Below are 19,092 nucleotides of genomic sequence, written 5' to 3'. Positions count from 1 at the left end.
CCAGATAAAGCAACAAGGCAGACTGTGCCCCAAACAGAATATCCCTAATTCCTCTGGGTGGAGCCAGGTTGCAAGATCATTTTTTTTTTCCCACATTGGCCACAGTCTGAATGCAAGATCATTTTTTAATCACTGAAAAATGTTGCAATTATCCTAACACTTTGCAGAGGTGACAGACGAGGCAAGTGAACCGCACTCATCCTTGATAAACGATATTTAACGTTGACACGTGCTTGGAACTACAAACACTGGAAGGGTCTGACAAGGCGCTTTCAACCCGAAATCTGACAGGGCTGTAATGTCGCCCTTTCTCAGGTTTCCAGGGCGATGGGCACTGCGAGCCCCGCCAGCCAACGTCCGTCGGCCGGGGGGCAGCTTAGACACAAGTGACAGCGACTGTTCCGTCTGCGCGCGGAGTCGCGCCGGCCATCCCCAGCTAGGGGCCCGGGACGCGTCTCGCCGGCAGAACTGGCCGCGCCGGGCCCCGCGCCCCCTGCTCACCCCGGGCGCCGGCCGGCCCGAGCCTCGGCTCCGCGCGCGGGGAAAAGAGCGCAGCGGTTAAAACCGTTACTACCCCCTTGAGTTTTGAACTGGTTCAAACTTGGCTTCCAGCCCCCGCCCCGCCCCTCCCCCGCCCGGGAACTCCGCGGCGCCGGTTCCCGCCAAAAGCGGCGAGCTCGTTGTCCCGCCCTTCGGCCAGTTCCCGCCATCCCACCCTCCCCGCCTGCCGCCCGTGCCGGGCTTCAGGCCCCGTCAGAAACCTCAGTCCCCGCCTGCCTGCCCACCGCCTTCTTGAGAGGCGCTGTGTGTTCAGCCAAAGAACAAAGAGACGGCTACGGCTGCGCTTCCACACGGCAGGCAGCTTCCTCAGAGAGAGCCCCGCCGCCCACGCGCACGCGCCGCCCGCGCCCGCGCCCGCCCGCGAGCCCCGAGCGCACTATGCGTGGGGCTCGCTCGGCGCCTCCGAGCCCGGCGGGTCCTGTGATTGGATGGGCGCCCGCCTCGCGTCCCGCCAATCGGGGCGGCGCTTGATTGGATGGGGGGGGCCAAATAAAAGCGATGGCGATTGGGCTGCCGCGTTTGGCGCTCGGTCCGGTCGCGTCCGACACACAGTGGGACACAGAAGGCAGTGGAGCCCCGGCGGCAGCGGCGGCGGCGGCGCGCGGGGGCGGCGCGCGGGAGCGGCGCGGGCTGGCGCGCGGGACGGAGGTAACGCGCCGCTGTTGGCGGCCCGACCGGCGGGGCTCCGGGAGTACGACCCGGGCGGCGGCGGCGCCAGGACCTCCCCGCCGCTGCTCTCCCGGTCCCCGGTGTCGCCCAAGCGGGGCTCACCGGGGGCCGCTTTTGTAGGCGCACGGTGGGAGGTGAGGGCAGACTCCTCGGAAGGGGCCTTTGAGATCCGCACTGGCCCGCGCGACCCTGCGAGTGGAGCGGCGCGGATCCCCCAGAGATGCGGGGCGGGCGCGAGGCGGGGGGCGTGCGGGAGGTTCCTCTGCGGTGCCCGCCCCGCCGGGGCGCCGGGGCCGGGGCCGGGGGCGTTCCGGTGCGGGGTCGAGGTGGCAGCCCCGAGCTTCAGGTCTCCTTTGTGTGGCACGGCCGCGGCGGGAGCGCCCGGGTGGGACGGGACAGACACAAGTTGGTGGGACCGAGCCGCCGAGTCCGCACTCAGACAAAGGACGGACTGTGTCTCGGGAGGGCTCGGCGTGAGGGAAGGGCATGACACTCCGGCCGGCCGCGGGCGGGCGCGGGGCGTGGAGGCGCGGGCCGGGCGGGGGTGGGCAGGGCTGGGCCCCCGCCCCGCGCACGCCCGGGCCCTCGGGGCGCGCAAATTCCGGGCAGGGGCCGCGGCGGCTGCGGGACGGCGTGCGCGCCGGGGAACTCGGAGTAGCGTCGCCTCTGACATTTCCCCCCAAGCCACCTCAGAGCTCCTTCGTTTCCAGCAGTCTTCTCGTCTGGCTTTGTTAAGTTTGGGGGACGAGTGGAGCTGTTCGCCTCTTTCTTGATTTTGTTCTTCTGGAGGGCTTTCTGTTGAGTTCCCACTTCATTGTGTATCCTCCACCCGCCAAAAAAATCTGTGCCACGGGGTTACTTTTTGAAAACGGGAGGGATCCAGAGGAAGCACGATCTTTTGGAAAACTTGATGATCGCCTAGTGAGTGCCCACTTTCTAAAGAATCGCAATTTTTAAAAAAAATTACAAGCTGTTTTGGCCAACTTGTGTGATCCATCTGAGAATGGCGACAGGTGCTAACGAAATCAACTGTCATTTAGGCAGCGATTATTTCCCCAATCCCGAGCGTTGAATGAGGATGAGGTGGTAGAAATAAGTGATCAAAATAAAATGTTTATGACAAATGTGTGTTTAGATTATATTATTAGCGATTTCTTATTAATTGGTCTTGTGTTCTGTGAACAATAGCTTTGGCGAGTCAGAAAAGACTGGATACAGAAATGTTTGTTGCTTGAGAAATTGAATGTTGTCTACAGTTAAACTTCTTTTGTTTATCACACACGATCTGTAAAATTTAAATTCATTTGGAAATAAAAATCTGTCTTTGGTATTTAAAAATATTTTACTACAAAGCGTACTAGGTTTCAAGCAAGTCATTATCAGTTTAATTTTATGGCATTTTAATGTCACCTAAAATATTTGAAAAATAAACCTTTAAAAAACATAAATGCTGTCACAGTTGAATGCAATTTATACTTCTGGGGGTTTTGGAGTTTATTTTCTATTACTGTTTTCGTCAGCATTAGCAACTAATTCATTTTTAGGAATAAAATGCAGGACAAGTCTAATAATAGTTTATTCATAATTATATTTGCAAGAAATTGAAAGTATTTAATATATATTTTAATTTCTTGTTCATGGTCTCTAGAGTTAGAAATAGATAGGAGTCATAGTCATAGATATAAAGAATCCTATTCTTTTTTTTGGACATGTTTTGGGGAATGTAATGCTTGTCCTGGAAACACTTAGGAAGATTGCATCTTACATACTGATTTTTGTGGAAAGTGAGTATGTTCCAAGAAAAGAAGTTAGAAAAATGTAGGCACTCTTCTGATTTCATCGTTCTAATGAAGATCTAATATGCATCTGCTAATGATTTAATAAAAATGGAGACAAAGAAATGCAGTGTAAAAAATCTTTATTACATATATTATGCAGTGTTGGACACCACTCAAAGACATTCCAGGTGCTGCTCTAAGTGTTGAGATTACAAAATGTTTGTATTACTGATAATTATGTATTTAAGAATCCTGATAATTTTGTCCATTGTTATTTGATAAGATGGTTATGCAAATTTTGGGTAGAAATTTGGATATCTTAGGATAAAAACTTCTAACTGCCCCTCTTGGGTATGCTATGTTTGATAATTACTATCTTTGTACTGGCCAAAAGATATTTTTTAAAAAGTCTCTTAGGGGAATTGATTTACAATTTTGCTTTAAATTATTTTCTGGTAGAATTGAGACTGTGTTTAGACAGTTTAAGTAACAATGATTAAAAAAACACTTGTTGATTTAGTGAAGTCAGAAAAAGTTCTAATACTTAGATACTGGCTTTACCTTGCATGTATACATACAAGTGATTATGTTGGCCATTTAAAAATTTTAGCCAGATTTCTCCAGATCACATTGGAATTTTTCCAAGATATATTCCATCCTTTGAGGTGGCATTCTCAAGGAGTGTGAATTTATTTCAATATTAGCCTTTAAATAAACAGTAATTAAACTGCTTTTTAAAACCAACAGCAAGGACAACTCCTCCCATGATATAATGTATTTTGGAGTCAATTAGAAATGATTTACGTGTTAACCTTAAAGCCTTTATGTCAGTATAGATGATGAAAAAGTTTTTGTAAATTTTAAAGAATTCTATATAGGAAGGTGAAACCTTTAGTTTGGGGGAGAGCATAAATAGAGAGGAACAATTTGTTAAATTCGGGGGAAAGGTTCATAGTTAGACGATAGGCTTTACTTTGTAGAGTTCTTCCCTGAATTCCTAGGCCCTCTTGGGTTGCCGCAGGGATTTGTTCATATTTTATTTAGTATGTATCAAGTTATATTGTAATTACTTGTTTATGCATCCATCTCCTTCACTACACTTTAAGTGCCTTGCGGCAGAGGCTCTGTCTTTTCTTTGTATACTTAGCACCTGTGTAGGTAGTTGCTAGAGAATTGGGGTTTTAATAGTTGCATGAATCAAGGAAGTATGAAAAATGTAGGGAAATAACTTGACAAAGGAACTTGTAAAGCAAACAGTATATATTAATATTCATGCCGTGAGAAACTTTGAAAGGTGTTTTTCTCCCTTCTTGAGAGGCAGTGATTATAAAGAAAACTAAGATAGGTGTCAAGGTGAATAAGTATCAAGATTTTTCCTAGTTATAATAGTCTATGATATTGAAAATTGGATATCCTATAGGTGTGACTATAGGTATTCTTGTTTGGTACTTCAGGCAACTATAGAGAAGCTTGATGAATGATCTAGCAAATAGTATCTGCTTAATTTGATTTGATGTATTGATGATACCTTTACAAAAATGTAAGGAAGGGAAAGGGCAAGAGAAGGTAGCACATCTTTTAATTGCTAAGTGTCTTGTTACTATTAATGAGTTCTTTTTTTTTTTTTTTTTTTTTTGAGACAGAGTCTCGCTTTGTTGCCCAGGCTAGAGTGAGTGCCGTGGCATCAGCCTAGCTCACATCAACCTCAAACTCCTGGGCTCAGGCAATCCTACTGCCTCAGCCTCCTGAGTAGCTGGGACTACAGGCATGCGCCACCATGCCCGGCTAATTTTTTTCTATATATATATATTAGTTGGCCAATTAATTTCTTTCTATTTATAGTAGAGACGAGTCGTTCTTGCTCAGGCTGGTTCTGAACTCCTGACCTCGAGCAATCCGCCCAAACTCCTGACCTCAAGCAATCCTCGGGCCTCGGCCTCCCAGAGTGCTAGGATTACAGGCGTGAGCCACCGCACCCGGCCAATATTAATGAGTTCTTTATTGGAATAATTTGAAGTAGGTTTTGAAGCTAAAACTGAAGGAAGTAGAGACGACGGCATAATTATGAATCATGTTGGGATGCTCTCTCTTCACCATTCTTTTAAAATGATTTAAGTATAGATTAGCAAATCCAGTGATAACTCAAAAGTTATAGCTGATAAATTTCTAAGATGGTTGCACTGTTCCATATCTTGCCAGTGCACCGCTACTTGGTGCAAAAATATGACAAAAATGACATGACAAAGAGAATTAATATTAAAGTGCCTATTATTTGCCAGATGCCTTTTTGTCTTTATTTTACTGTAATAATACTCACATTACATGTTTTATTTCTTGTAAAAACCACCCTGCGTCTATCAACAGATGAATGAACAACATTTGGTATATATTAATACATACAGTGATATATTATTCAGACATGGAAGGAATGAAATTCTGATATGTGCTATACAACATGGATAGACCTTTACAACATGCTAAATCAAATAAGCTAGACACAACCTTTTGTGCAAAAATCATACAAAATCATGTGATCCCATTTATATGAGATGGTTAGAACAGGTAACTTCATAGAGACAGAAAGAAAATAGAGGTTCCCAGGGGCTGAAGGGAGAAGCAAATGGGGGGTTATTGTTTAATAAGTACAGAGTTTCTGTTTGGAATGATGAAAAAATTGTGGAGAGGGATGGTGGTGATGGTTGAACAATATTTTGAATATACTTAATGCCACTGCATGGTACAGTTAAAAGTGTTTAAAATGGTAAATTTTATGTTAACATATATTTTACCAGAATATAAAACTTAACACACTCTGCAAAGGTTTATAGATAAAGAAACTGTGGTCTAGAGGGGTTAGGAATTTGCCCAGGATTATCCGGCTGAGAATTTGCTGTCAGGATCCAAACTTAGTTGTTTGACTCCATATTATCAACTCTTATCTGCTGGCTTCCTGGTGATTACAGATATATCAGCTCCTAGAGAGTGAGTTTGAGTCATTCAGAGAGAGTTACATTTAAAAGTAGATAATTGTAGTTTGATGGGAAGTACCATCTGATGCCTTAGACAGACTAAAAAATGCTTTTGAGGATTCACTTCTCAGCCAGAGCTGTAATAGTATGCATTTGAAGGGGGAATGTAGTAGAGTTTTAAGGGTGTGGTCCTTGGAGGCACAGTTCCTGGGTTCCAGTCCCTGAGCCTGGGGCATTATCCTCTTGATGTCTGAGCTTCCCTATCTGTAAATTGGTGAAGATAATGATAACATCCACTTAGGTGGTTGTGAGGATTAAAGGACTTAATACGTGTGAAACCCTTAGAACTGTACCTGGCACAATGTGTTTGATAAATGATTTTTAGTTATTATACTAGTATTTTTAAGAGTTGATGTACTTTCTCATTAATGGAACCAAACATTTTTCAAGTTTAAATATGTGCTTAGGCCTGCTAAGTAAAGAAAATAGTGCTATACATGTTTTATCTATTTTCTATTTAGAAATGTCTTTCGATTAAATGTAATATGCGTTCAATTTAAACTACTGAAACAATTTAGACACTTATGAAATAGGGCTTTCTTGATCCCTATGATCTTGTCCCTTACCTGTTGAGACAGGGTCTTGCTCTGTTGCCTGGGCTAGAGTACAGTGGCATTGTCACAGCTCACAGCAACCTCCAACTCCTGGGCTCAAGCAATCCTCCTGCCTCAGCCTCCCAAGTAGCTGGGGCGACAGGCATGTGCCACCATACCCGGCTAATTTTTTTTCTATGTATTTTTAGTTGGCCAATTAATTTCTTTTTATTTTTAGTAGAGATGGGGTCTTGCTTTTACTCAGACTGGTTTTGAACTCCTGACCTTGAGCAATCCACCCGCTTTGGTCTCCCAGAGTGCTAGGATTACAGGCATGAATGAGCCACACACCTGGTTCTTGTTCATTATTTTATATAGATACTGTAACACTGCAGTCCCCAACTCCTGGGCCATGGCTGGGTACTGGTTTTGTGACCTGTAAAACTGTCTGGCATCACTGTCTGAGCTACCCACCGCCCCATGACACCCCCCTCCCCCACCCTCCATCCGTGGAAAAATTGTCTTCCATGAAACTGGGTCCCTGGTGCCAAAAAGATTGGGGACTGCTGCATAACAAGAGATGGAGAGATTAGGCAACAACTAGTTAGTGGTAGAGGAAGGATTTGAGTTTGGGCACTTTGGTTTCAGAGCCCTAATTTCTCAGCCAGGGTTCATTTTTTGTGTGGCCCACAAGCTAAGAATGTTAACATTTTTAAAAGAGTTATAAAACAACAACAAATCCCTCCAAGAGACTATGTAAGGGAGACTAAATGTGGCCTGCCAAGCCTAAAATACTTAGGATGTGGCCCTTTACAGAAAAAGCTTGCTGTTCCCTGCTCTATCAGGTTGTACCTCCTTTGTGAGTAGAACGCATAGTATTCCAGTTTATGAAATGTATCAGTAGATAGTAAACCAGTCCACTGTGCTGGACATTGTTTTTTCTCTCCTCAAAAGAAGGGAACATCCTTATGTGTCTTTGAACATTTGTGTGGCAGCTTTCTATAAGGACAGTTGCTGTTTTAAGATTATGCACATTTCTAGTTTTAATAAGTGTTGTCAAATTGCTTTCTAGAAAAGTATTGATTTTTTGGTTAAAAAAGCTTTATGGAAATTTACACACAAAATACACACATCTGAAGGGAATAATTCGAAGAGTTTTGACAAATTTATGCACCTGCACTATCACCTCAATCAAGATAAATAACATTGCCATCATCTCATCTCAAAGTTCTTTCATGCTCCTTTACAAACCATTCCTTCTCAACTACTGATCAAATTTCTCTTGTTCAAGAATATCATATAAATGGAATTATACAGTATAATAAATATTCTTTTGTGACAGGCTCTTTGATCTAGCATGTTTTTGAGATTTATCTGTGTTGCAGGTCTCAGTAATTTCATTTGAGTAGTACTCCATTGTATGAATATACTAGAGTTTTTAAAATTCATTTACCTGTTGATGGATACATGGGGCTGTTTTCAGTTTTTGGCTATTAATAAAACTGCTATGGCCATTTGTGAAAGTCTTTTCTGGACATATGTTTTCATTTCTCTTGGGTACATACCTTGGAGTTGGATTGCTGGGTCATCTGCTAAATATTTATTTCACATTATAAGAAACTGCCAAACTGTTTTCCAAAGTGGTCGTGCCATTTTACGTTGCAACTGTACAGGAGTTACAGTTTCTCCACATATTTATTGACACTTGGTATTGCCAGCCTTTTAAAATTTTGGCCATGAAATGAGTGTTAAGTATGTCACTGTGGTTTTTATTTGTATTTCCAAGATGATCAGTGATATTGAATATCTTTTCATATCTTTATTGGCCATTTATATACTTTTTTTGTTCAAGCCTTTTTTTTTGCCCGTTTTAAAAATTGGTTGTCTCCTTGAGTTGTAAGAGGTCTTATTGTATTCTGGGTACACATTCACATTCTCAGGTTGTATTGCAAATATTTTATCTTTAATTTTTAGTTGATTTTATGTATTTTTGGCATAGATCAAGTTAATGCTAATACTGTAAGCATAATTGTTCAAATTCAGTTAAATTATGTGAAAAATTTATTCCTAATTCATAAGTCATTTAATTCTAAGTGTAAAAAATTGTGTGTTTGTAGAAACATGTAAACTAAAAGGATATTATTTATATAAGTAGTGTTAGATATGTGGTGTTAGGAATGATTAAGCTAACTAGTTTTTTTTTTTTTGAGACAGAGTCTCGCTTTGTTGCCCAGGCTAGAGTGAGTGCCGTGGCGTCATCCTAGCTCACAGCAACCTCAAACTCCTGGGCTCGAGCGATCCTTCTGCCTCAGCCTCCCGAGTAGCTGGGACTACAGGCATGTGCCACCATGCCCGGCTAATTTTTTATATATATATCAGTTGGCCAATTGATTTCTTTCTATTTATAGTAGAGACGGGGTCTCGCTCTTGCTCAGGCTGGTTTTGAACTCCTGACCTTGAGCAATCTGCCTGCCTCGGCCTCCCAAGAGCTAGGATTACAGGCGTGAGCCACAGCGCCCGGCCTCTTTTGGCTATATAGTTGACCATCAAAGAATGCAGGTTCGAACTGTGAGGGTCCATTATACACACATTTTTTCATGGGATGTGAAACCCATGTAGATTGAGAGCCGACTTGAGTGTGAGTGGATTTGGGTATACAAGGGCAGTCCTGGAACAAATCCGTTGAGTATACTAAGGGATGACTATATCTAGAAGTGAGATTGCTGGATCATATGGTAGTTTTATTTTTAACTTATTGAGGAACTTCCATATTATTTTTTATAATGGCTGCACTATTTTATAATCCCATGAATAATGCACAGTGGTTCCAATTTCACTATATCTTTGCCAACACTTGTTTTGTTTTTTTGGTAGTGGCCATCCTAATAGATGTGAAGTGCTATCTCATTGTGGTTTTGATTTCTAGGAGTGATGTCTAGCATCTTTTCATGCTTATTGGCCCCAAACATTTTACTTTTGAATTTGTTGAAAATAATGCACTGTAATTGTTTAAAAAGTAAATAAGCTGGAGTATGAGATCTGGCTTAAAAAAGAAAGAAAAAGTAAATAAAATATGAAATAAAAGTTAAAAAAAAGTAAATAACCATGTATCGTTTGTAAAATGGGAAAAATAGAATCTGCCCTTATGAATATTATAAAAGATTCGATTAAGGTGAACTTTATAATTTTTTAACGGTATGCTCGATCTATCATTAGTTAGGAAAAAATTACAGTATCCTTACTCATAAAATTCTGATCTAAAGTGTGTCATGTTCAAATTATTTAATAGTGCATGCAAAATTGGCAAATTTATTATTAAATCCCCTCCCTAAAGGGTCCTATGAGTATGCTACCATGAAAATTATTTATGTGTCAGGAAAGACTGGGAAATATCCTTCTGAATAACCAGTGAGGACTTGTAGATGGCAGAAATGTTGCTTGAACAGGCAAAGAGGAAGCAAGTGTTGAGTTATTAGCCCACTTACCCCTTTAAATAATTTTACTTCTTTGGACAATATTTGCCTGCCTGAAATAGGGAGCTCAAGTTATTCCGTAGAGAAGATATTTTTGAAGGGCTACTTCCCGCCAGCAGCTTGATGTTATGCAAAGAATGGTAGGCTCTGCTATTAGACTAGTTATATTTCCTTGGCAAGTAGCTTTTTGGATCTCACCTTCATTGTAAAATGAATGAGATGAATAAATAGTGGAACAACTTGTGAGGGTGAGGTGAGATGATTGCTTGAGGCCAGGAGTTTGAGACCAGGGCCATATAGCGGGACCCCATTTCTTTAAAAAAAAAAAAAAAAAGGCATTTACTGCCTCTGGGTCCATTTTAGCTCAAATACTGGGATTGTAAGCACTTGGTTTCTGTTATCCACTTAGAACTTTCTCTGGAGAGTTTGTCCTCATCTGGCAGAAGGTGGAAGGGCAAGTGGGGAAACAACTCCCTCTGTCACACCTCTATGTAGGGGCACCTAATCTCACTAGTCTCTTAAAGTCTCCACCTCTGAATACTGTCACATTGGCAACAGCTGAATTTTGGAGGGGGCATGTTCAAACCATAGCACGAATACTGACAAATCTCATCAATTGTTAAGTAAATACTTGAAGAGTTTGAAGTTTTCTAGTACTTCAGCAGTGTATTTGTATTTATGATAAATATAAGGAAATCATGGAAAGGTTGATAGCTCATAAATGCCCCTACCTCCTTTACTTCCATAAACTACTTCTTTCTTAGCAAGATCATGAACTTTAGGGCCAAGAAGAGCCAAAGGAATTTCTGAAGGGTCTCTGCTTCAGTGAGGGGTTCTGTTGATAATCCAGAGACTAAAATGTCACTTGCAAGTGTTTGTATTTCTGTGAAATAACTGTCTGTGGTATATATCAAACTCGAAACCACCAGGTAACCGTTACTCGGTTTAGGATACCTGGAAATTCTCAGAGGTTCTGTAAATGCTTTGGGATTAGTATAATAGTTTGAACTACTTAGTCCATTTTATTATTCTGTCTTCGGAATATTGAAGGAATTTCATCTTTGGAGATTAGGATACAAGGCACAAAAATTATATGTAGACAGAATTAATTACCCGTGAAAAGTTTGTAGGAAGATGCCATTATCACACATATCTTCTCTTTTTTTTGAGACAGAGTCTCGCTTTGTTGCCCAGGCTAGAGTGCTGTGGCGTCAGCCTAGCTCACAGCAACCTCAAACTCCTGTGCTCAAACAATCCTTCTGCCTCAGCCTCCCGAGTAGCTGAGACTACAGGCATGTGCCACCATGCCTGGCTAATTTTTTCTTTTCTTTTTTTTTTCTTGAGACAGAGTCTTGCTTTGTTGCCCAAGCTAGAGTGAGTGCCGTGGCGTCAGCCTAGCTCACAGCAACCTCAAACTCCTGGGCTCAAGCAATCCTGCTGCCTCAGCCTCCCGAGTAGCTGGGACTACAGGCATGTGCCACCATGCCCGGCTAATTTTTTTCTTTTTTTTTTTTTTTTTTTTTTTTGGGGGGGCCAAACCACGTGGCTTTATTATACACTCGTGGACGAGGTTCTGGGGCCCCAAGAGCAGGGGCCCCAGAAGCCGCCCTAATTTTTTTCTATATATATTAGTTGGCCAATTAATTTCTTTCTATTTTTAGTAGAGATGGGGTCTCGCTCTTGCTCAGGCTGATTTTGAACTCCTGACCTCGAGCAATCTGCCCACCTCGGCCTCCCAGAGTGCTAGGATTACAGGCATGAGCCACCGCGCCCGGCCTTAATTTTTTCTAAATATATTAGTTGGCCAATTAATTTCTTTCTATTTATAGTAGAGACGGGCTCTTGCTCTTACTCATGCTTGTTTCGAACTCCTGACCTAAGCAATCCGCCCTCCTTGGCCTCCCAGAGTGCTAGGATTATAGGTGTGAGCCACCGTGCCTGGCCTACAAATACCTTCTCTTTAGGTCCAAGACCAGCCCATTTTTCCTCTAGAATGAGAACAGATCATTGTTTCTGTTGAGCACAGAGTTGTTGGTTTATGCTTAGGGTCAATGCTATATGAAACATTCTTATTTTTGAACACTAGAATCACTCTGAGTGACTGTATACCCTCAGTTTGAGAGGTGTGCCGAGCAGGTTGTAGAAACAGATTCATGGCACCTCTTTCTAAGGGATACACTTATTGTCTGGAATGGTGGGTAGGTAGATCCTTTGTATTTATCTAAATTGAGCTTTCTTTAAAATATTGCTCAATGTAGGTTGTTAGATTTGTGTAAGTTAAATTAGATGTTGGCTGCTTATGTGAAGTATAAGATTTAAAATAGATTTCTAGCAGACAGAACATCTGGTATTAGACTTATCTACCTTTTCATTCTGTTTGCTTTTATTCAGTGGAGTGTTAAAATAACAGGTATCTCATGTCATCTCTTTGAGTTATAATGAATTGTATATCATAGCTTTAGTTTCTGGTACTTAATTTTTTGTTACATTTTCCCTCCAGTAGTGTCTCAGTAAACTGAGAACATACCCAACAAAATGAGAGGATTTTACTTATAAAATAGATTTACTATAGTTTTCAAGGAAAACTTTAACCTTTAGATGTCTGTTTAGTGAATCTGTTTTATCTGTTCAAATTCTTTAAAACATTAAGGCAGGAGTATTGGTCTGTGGTCTTCATGTTGAACTCATGAGTTTACTCTTACTGAAAACAGTGATCTGATTTTTGTGGAAAATACATTACTCTAATCTCACTTTTGCTGCAAGAATAAAGCTGATATTTTCTATCATTCAGCTAAGATTGCTAAATTACTGTAATTTTCCTGTGCCTTTTAACATTTTAGCACTATTGAAATCAGACCTACATATATGATCTTTATTTTTTCTCCTATTACTAGTCACTGGCATATCTTTTTCCTAAAGATTTCTTCAATGCAAATGCTGTTCATTATTCTTCCTCATCTGTAGTTGCATGTACAAATAATCCACTAAAGTGCAGGCACTAAAACCTGTTGTATTTTCCACATTTGGGTGGATCTCTCACAGGATTTAGCACTTTCAGAATGTTCAATAAGTTATTATTGACTGATTTGATAATAGCTCTATTCCTGCCTTTCTCTCAGGTCCTTCAACAGATGTTTCTTCTAGCATTTTGCAAGTCATTTGGGTGGAATGCTTGGATCCCACAGTAATTAGCTTGTGTGTTTTTATCATTCTGCTTTTTAAAAAACAATACAGGCATTCAAGAACCAGAAAGATCCCTGGAACAAGATTTTTATTTTATCTTTTATGAATGTAGGTAAGGTGGGAGTATATAGGAGTTGGTTGGTAGCATGAGGTTGTTTTAAGGTGTTGCCAAGGGTCCGCAGGGTGACCATGACCATTGATGGTATGTTCTTATAGTGGTGATGGGTAGGAGAAGATGAATGAAAACAGAAGCATTTTGTTTAAAACAAATTCTTAGGTATTAGTTTCTTAATTTGGCACAGATATATGACAGACTATCATTTGAATTCTATAGATTAACAAAGTTCCTTTCATTAAATATTCCTCACAGTTTTTTGTTTGCTTTTCTTTTTAGTTGCAAGAGTGGTAATTTCTAACTTTCATTCTTATAAGTCTTTTAGAAATATATAATTGGAATATGTTGCCTGTTCTAGGTTCTCTGCTAGGCAAAGGAAAAGGCAGGGGATTAATGTTTTCTGATTGATACGGTTTCTGGATGTACTTATGGCAGCTTTTCTCCAAATGTGAGATCCTAGACCCTAGAGGATTTGTGAGGTCAAAACTGTTTTCATAATTATACTAAGATGTTATTTGCCTTTTTTTAAAAAAACTGTTTGCATTTGTACCCATGGTGCACAAACAATGATGGGTAAAGACTGTTGGCACCTTAGTACTTGTGATAAAAAAGGCCACATTTGTTTGAGAATGTTCGTGATGAAGTAGTAAAAATGATTTTTATTAAATCTTGATCCTTGAATGCATGCATTTTTAACATTTTGTCTAACAAGATAGGAATGTGCATAAAGTGCTTATGTTGCATATTGAAGTAAGTTGGATTTCAAGAAAAAGCACTTATGTGATTAAGTTGCAAGCTACACTAGCTACTATTTTAGTAGAAAACTCTACTATTACTTAAAAGAGGGGCTGACAAACCATGGTTATTCAGTCTTGGGTTTGGTAGACATTTTCTAAGATCAATGAAGTGAACCTGTCACTCCAAGGAAAACAACTGACCATATTTGTTGGCAATGAGAACATTTGAGCTTGCAAGTAAAAGTTAGAATTTTTGGAGAACTTGTATGTGTTACTGTGAGCTTGACAGCTTCCCAGTACTTAAAGATTTTCTGATGAGATTAGTGAGTTTAACAAATATGATTTTTTGAAATATGTCAATTTCTGGAAAATCTGTATAACCCAGTGGACCAGTATTTTTCAAATGAGGAAGGATGATGTTATAACATTATGCATGGATTAAAGATTCATTAAGTGAATAGACCAGTGAATGCTAATGTAGCAAAATAGGAAAAGTTGATTGATACAATTTCAGATTCCATGTCGCATCTAAACTACCACTGCTTAATAATGAAGTATGGTGGTTGTCTTGAAGAAAAGCACCTATGAGGTTCAATTGTAAGCAGAACTAGCCACTTTTTTCATAGAACAGTTTTGGTATAATTCCAAAGCATGAGATCTACAACTACCTCAAACGGCTATTCAAACATTCTTCCCTTTTCTGATAAATATCTGTTTGAGACCAAGTTTTCTTCATACCAAAACAACATATTGGCATATATAGGATGTAGAAGCAGATATGAGAATCCAGCTGTCTTCTGTTAGATATTAAAGAAATTGGCAAAAATGCAAAACAATGCCACTCACCGCTTTTTAAAAGGAAAAATTTTTTTAAAAAATAAAATGTGGGCTGGGCAAGGTGGCTCATACCTATAGTCCTAGCACTCTGGGAGGCCGAGGCGGGTGGATTGCTGGAGGTCAGGAGTTCGAAACCAGCCTGAGCAAGAGCCAGACCTCGTCTCTACTATAAATAGAAACAAATTAATTGGCCAACTAAAAATATATAGAAAAAATTAGCCGGGCATGGTGGCACATGCCTGTAGTCCCAGCTACTTGGGAGGCTGAGGCAGGAGGATTGCTTCAGCCCAGGAGTTTGAGGTTGCTGTGAGCTAGGCTGACGCCACGGCACTCTAGCCTGGGCAACAAAGTGAGACTCTGCCTCAAGAAAAATAAAATAAAATAAAATGTATTATTTATATTAACATGACAATTGGCCCTTCATATGTGCAGGTTCCACATCTGCAGATTCAACAACCTCAGATCAAAAATATTCGGGGGGAAAAAACGAATAAAATAACAATACAACAATAAAAATACAAATAATATAGTCTAACAGCTACTTACGTAGCATTTATGTTGCATGAGGTGTTACAAGTGATATAGAGATGATTTACAGCATACAGGAGATTGTGCTTAGTAGGTTCTATGCAAATATACCATTTTATATAAGGGACTTGAATATCCATGGACTTTGGTATTCATGGAATTCCTGGAAGCAATCCCGTGTCAATAACCTAGAGATGACTGTAATAGGCATGCTATTACTATTTTTAATACAATAAAAAAGTAAATTGTAAACATTTCTTTTTCATTTCTAGCATGTTAAGTATTGATAGCTATAACACATAAAAACTAAACAAGTCATGAGACCAAAACACTCAAGAATGGTGTTATGGTATTCTTCCTTTGAATTTTCTATACTGTTTTTCTATGCTAACTGCTACACAAACAATGAATGTCTTAGTCTGTATTATAATTTCCAAATTATTTGTCATAGTAGCGACTCTTGCTCAGGTCAGGCTTGTTTCGAATCCCGACCCTGAGTGATCCTCCTGCCTGGGCCTCCCAGAGTGCTAGGATTACAGGTGTGAGCCACCGTGCCCGGCCTAGGACTACATTATCTTTTGATCTGATTTTCTTTCTCCTCATATGACTATCCAGATTTTTAACTTTAGAATGTCTCTTGCCATCATTTGTCTCTATTCCCACTGCTGTCCACCCAGGTCCCTTAATTCTTGAATTACTTAAGTATTCCAGTTTTTTTGGTTTTTTTTGAGACAGTCTCGCTTTGTTGCCCAGGGTAGAGTGAGTGCTGTGGCATCAGCCTAGTGCTCACAGCAACCTCAAACTCCTGGGCTCAAGCAATCCTCCTGCCTCAGTCTCCCGAGTGGCTAGGACTACAGGCATTCACCACCATGCCTGGCTATTTTTTCTATATATATTTTTAGTTGGCCAATTAATTTCTTTCTATTTATAGTAGAGACGGGGTCTCGCTCTTGCTCAGACTGGTTTCGAACTCCTGACCTCCTCGAGCAATCTGCCTGCCTTGGCCTCCCAGAGTGCTAGGATTACAGGCGTCGGCCACGGCGCCCTGCCTTGAATGCCAATTTTAATGCCTGTTGAAAATTTTGTAAAGTTGTGAACACTGAGGCATTGTGGAGTTATTGAAATCTGCCCTCAATGGATATTTAATGTAATTATTCTTGAAATCTTTATCAGAAAAAAAATGTATTGCCTGTTTTACTACTGGGTTTGTTGTTAGTGAATTGTTGGTTGGTGGGATCTCCACATCACCTTGGCTTTGCCACGCAGCTAGGTCTCCAGCACAGCTTTCTTTGTTTGCCAGCCTTGCCTTACCTCACTTACCTGTTTTGTTTCCTATAGTACTCAACACCATCTCATTTGCTAAACATTTTGCTTTGTTTTTGATTGTGTCCTTCCAACTAGATTTTAAGTTCTCTGAGGTCACAGATTTTTGTCTGTTTTGTTAATTGGTAAATCTTCAGTTTCTATTGTAGGGCCTGGCATGTATTAATTAGATGCTCAGAAAATATTTGTTGAATGACTGTATATTCCCATTTCTCTTTATTCACCTGCAAACTCAAATGTTCTTTTCTGTGTTATGTGCTTCCAGCTGGGGACACGTTTGTCTATCTTTAAATATAACTAAACTGGCCCTGAATAGAATCTTTTTGATTGATTGATCAGTACATGTTTAATCAGTGGAACAATCACCCCTCCCCCTTGATTCAGAGTCTGTATTTCTATTAATGTAGCCTAAAAGTGCAGTGTCTCTTTAAATAGATGTATCATCATATAGGCCCCTATGGAGATCTTTTTTTTTCTTTTAAATTACATCAGTTTTAAAATAGTTAAATGATATGTGGGAATTTTTTCCTCAAATTCCTTTGAAGTTAAGATTTACAAAAATGGCAGCTATCTTAATTACTACCTGTTTTCTTCAACCTCATACTTTTTAAAATAATTCTAATCATCTGTTTGAACTTTTTGGTTTTTTCGTATTTAACATTTTATATAGTATTTTTACATTTTTAATGTATTTCTGTTTGTCTATTTTAAAAGTGAATGCCATTTTTAAAAATGAATGTCTTTACATTGGGTTGTCATAGCCTAATTCTCTTTTTTAAAAATTATTTTGGAATAATTTTAGACTTACATAACATGGTACCTTTGTCAAAACTAAGAAACCAGTATTAGTATGTCATTATTAACTTAACCTGAGACTTTATTTGGATTTTACCAGTTTTTCAACTGATTCCTTTTTTTGTTTGTTTGCTTCAGAATCCAATCCAGGATCTCACATTGCACTTGGTTTTCATGTCTCCTTAGCCTCTTGATCTGTGATTGTTTCTCAGTCTTTTTCTTTTGTTTGTTTTTCATGACCTATTGAGAGTATTAAAGAGTATTGGTCAGGTATTTTATAGGAATGTACTTCAATTTTGGTTTACCAGATGTTTTCTTGTGATTAGACTGAGGTTATAGGTTATGAGATTTGGGGGAAGGAGACCACAGTCAAATGTGCTTCCCATTACATCATGCAAGGGGGTACATCATAGCAACATGACTTGTCACTGGTGATGTTAACTATGATTACTTGGTTATGGTAGTGTCTTCCAGGTTTCTCTGAAACATTACTATTTCCCTTTCTAGACTTTCTTCTTTGAAAGTGAGTCACTTAGACTGGCTCACACTCAAGGGGAAGGGAATTGAATTCTTCCTCTTACAGTGGGGAAGGATATACATGTATTAGTTGGAATTCCCTGTGAGGAAGATTTGTCCCTCTCACTTATTTGTGTATGTAAGTATGTAGTCACTTATTTATATCGTGGAATCATGGATATTTATTAATTCAGTTATAATACTGTCATGATTTATTTTGCTGCTTGAATTATTCCAGCTTTTGCCATTGGAAATTCCATCATTTTGGTTCCTGTCTTTGACATATCCCTAACCTTTCATCTTTTGAGCATTACCTTTCTGTTACAGGTTTGTCTTGTATTTTTCGTGTCTCAGCCCTAGAATTAACCATTTCTCCAGAGCCCTGCTTCCTTGTATTGGAGGATGGTATTTAGAAACAAAGGTTATGGGTGGTGGGTATGCTTATTACTCCTGAGGTGTTACTGCTTCTAGGCCCTCTGTTGGACAGAGCTTGGAAATACATGTATGTCGGCTAACCCACATGTGGGTACATATCTATGTTTCTCTATCATATATTTTAAAATAAATATTATGAGTTCATACTGGTATCTCTGACTCTAATTCATCACCACTCTTTGCTTATTTGTAACTACTTTTTCTGATATTGAAGAACCTGGCTCACATTATATATGATTTATTTGCTTGTTCAACCCTAGTGTACACATAGAGTCCTTTCAGAATTACAAACTATGTTAGTTCATTGTGAGAAATTTACCAACTAGCACAGTGTTTACATACAGTTCTTTTATCGTTATCCTTCCTGTATCTAGTCAAAACAGATTGTCCCCTCAACTCTCTTCCCTTTTCATGAGGCTATCATAAGATTGTAATATAGTAAGACTCATTGTATAGTCCCCATTCCATCCTGAGATCCCCTGATAGCCTGTTTTGTTTTTATTTGTTTACAGTTTATCATTTAAAAAAATGATTGTCTTTACATCAAGTATTGTTGTCTAACTTTTTCATGAACGTTGTA

At 39.9% G+C, this 19,092-nt stretch overlaps 1 protein-coding gene across 4 annotated transcripts in view; it reads left to right on the top strand.

Annotated features, from left to right (window-relative positions):
* The first annotated feature begins 1,039 nt into the window (after positions 1-1,039).
* EZH2 (enhancer of zeste 2 polycomb repressive complex 2 subunit) overlaps positions 1,040-19,092 on the top strand; it is a 67,096-nt gene continuing 49,043 nt past the window's right edge. For all 4 annotated transcript variants that reach the window (XM_012768163.2, XM_012768160.2, XM_012768158.2 and 1 more), the window contains exon 1: positions 1,040-1,209. The gene's annotated coding sequence lies outside the window, so the exon portion shown is untranslated. The remainder of the gene's footprint in view (positions 1,210-19,092) is intronic.

This window comes from Microcebus murinus, chromosome 9, assembly GCF_040939455.1.
Source record: "Microcebus murinus isolate Inina chromosome 9, M.murinus_Inina_mat1.0, whole genome shotgun sequence".
NCBI lineage: Eukaryota > Metazoa > Chordata > Mammalia > Primates > Cheirogaleidae > Microcebus > Microcebus murinus.
Note: the sequence above shows the minus strand (reverse complement) of the source record. Positions and strands in the feature narration are given on the sequence as shown.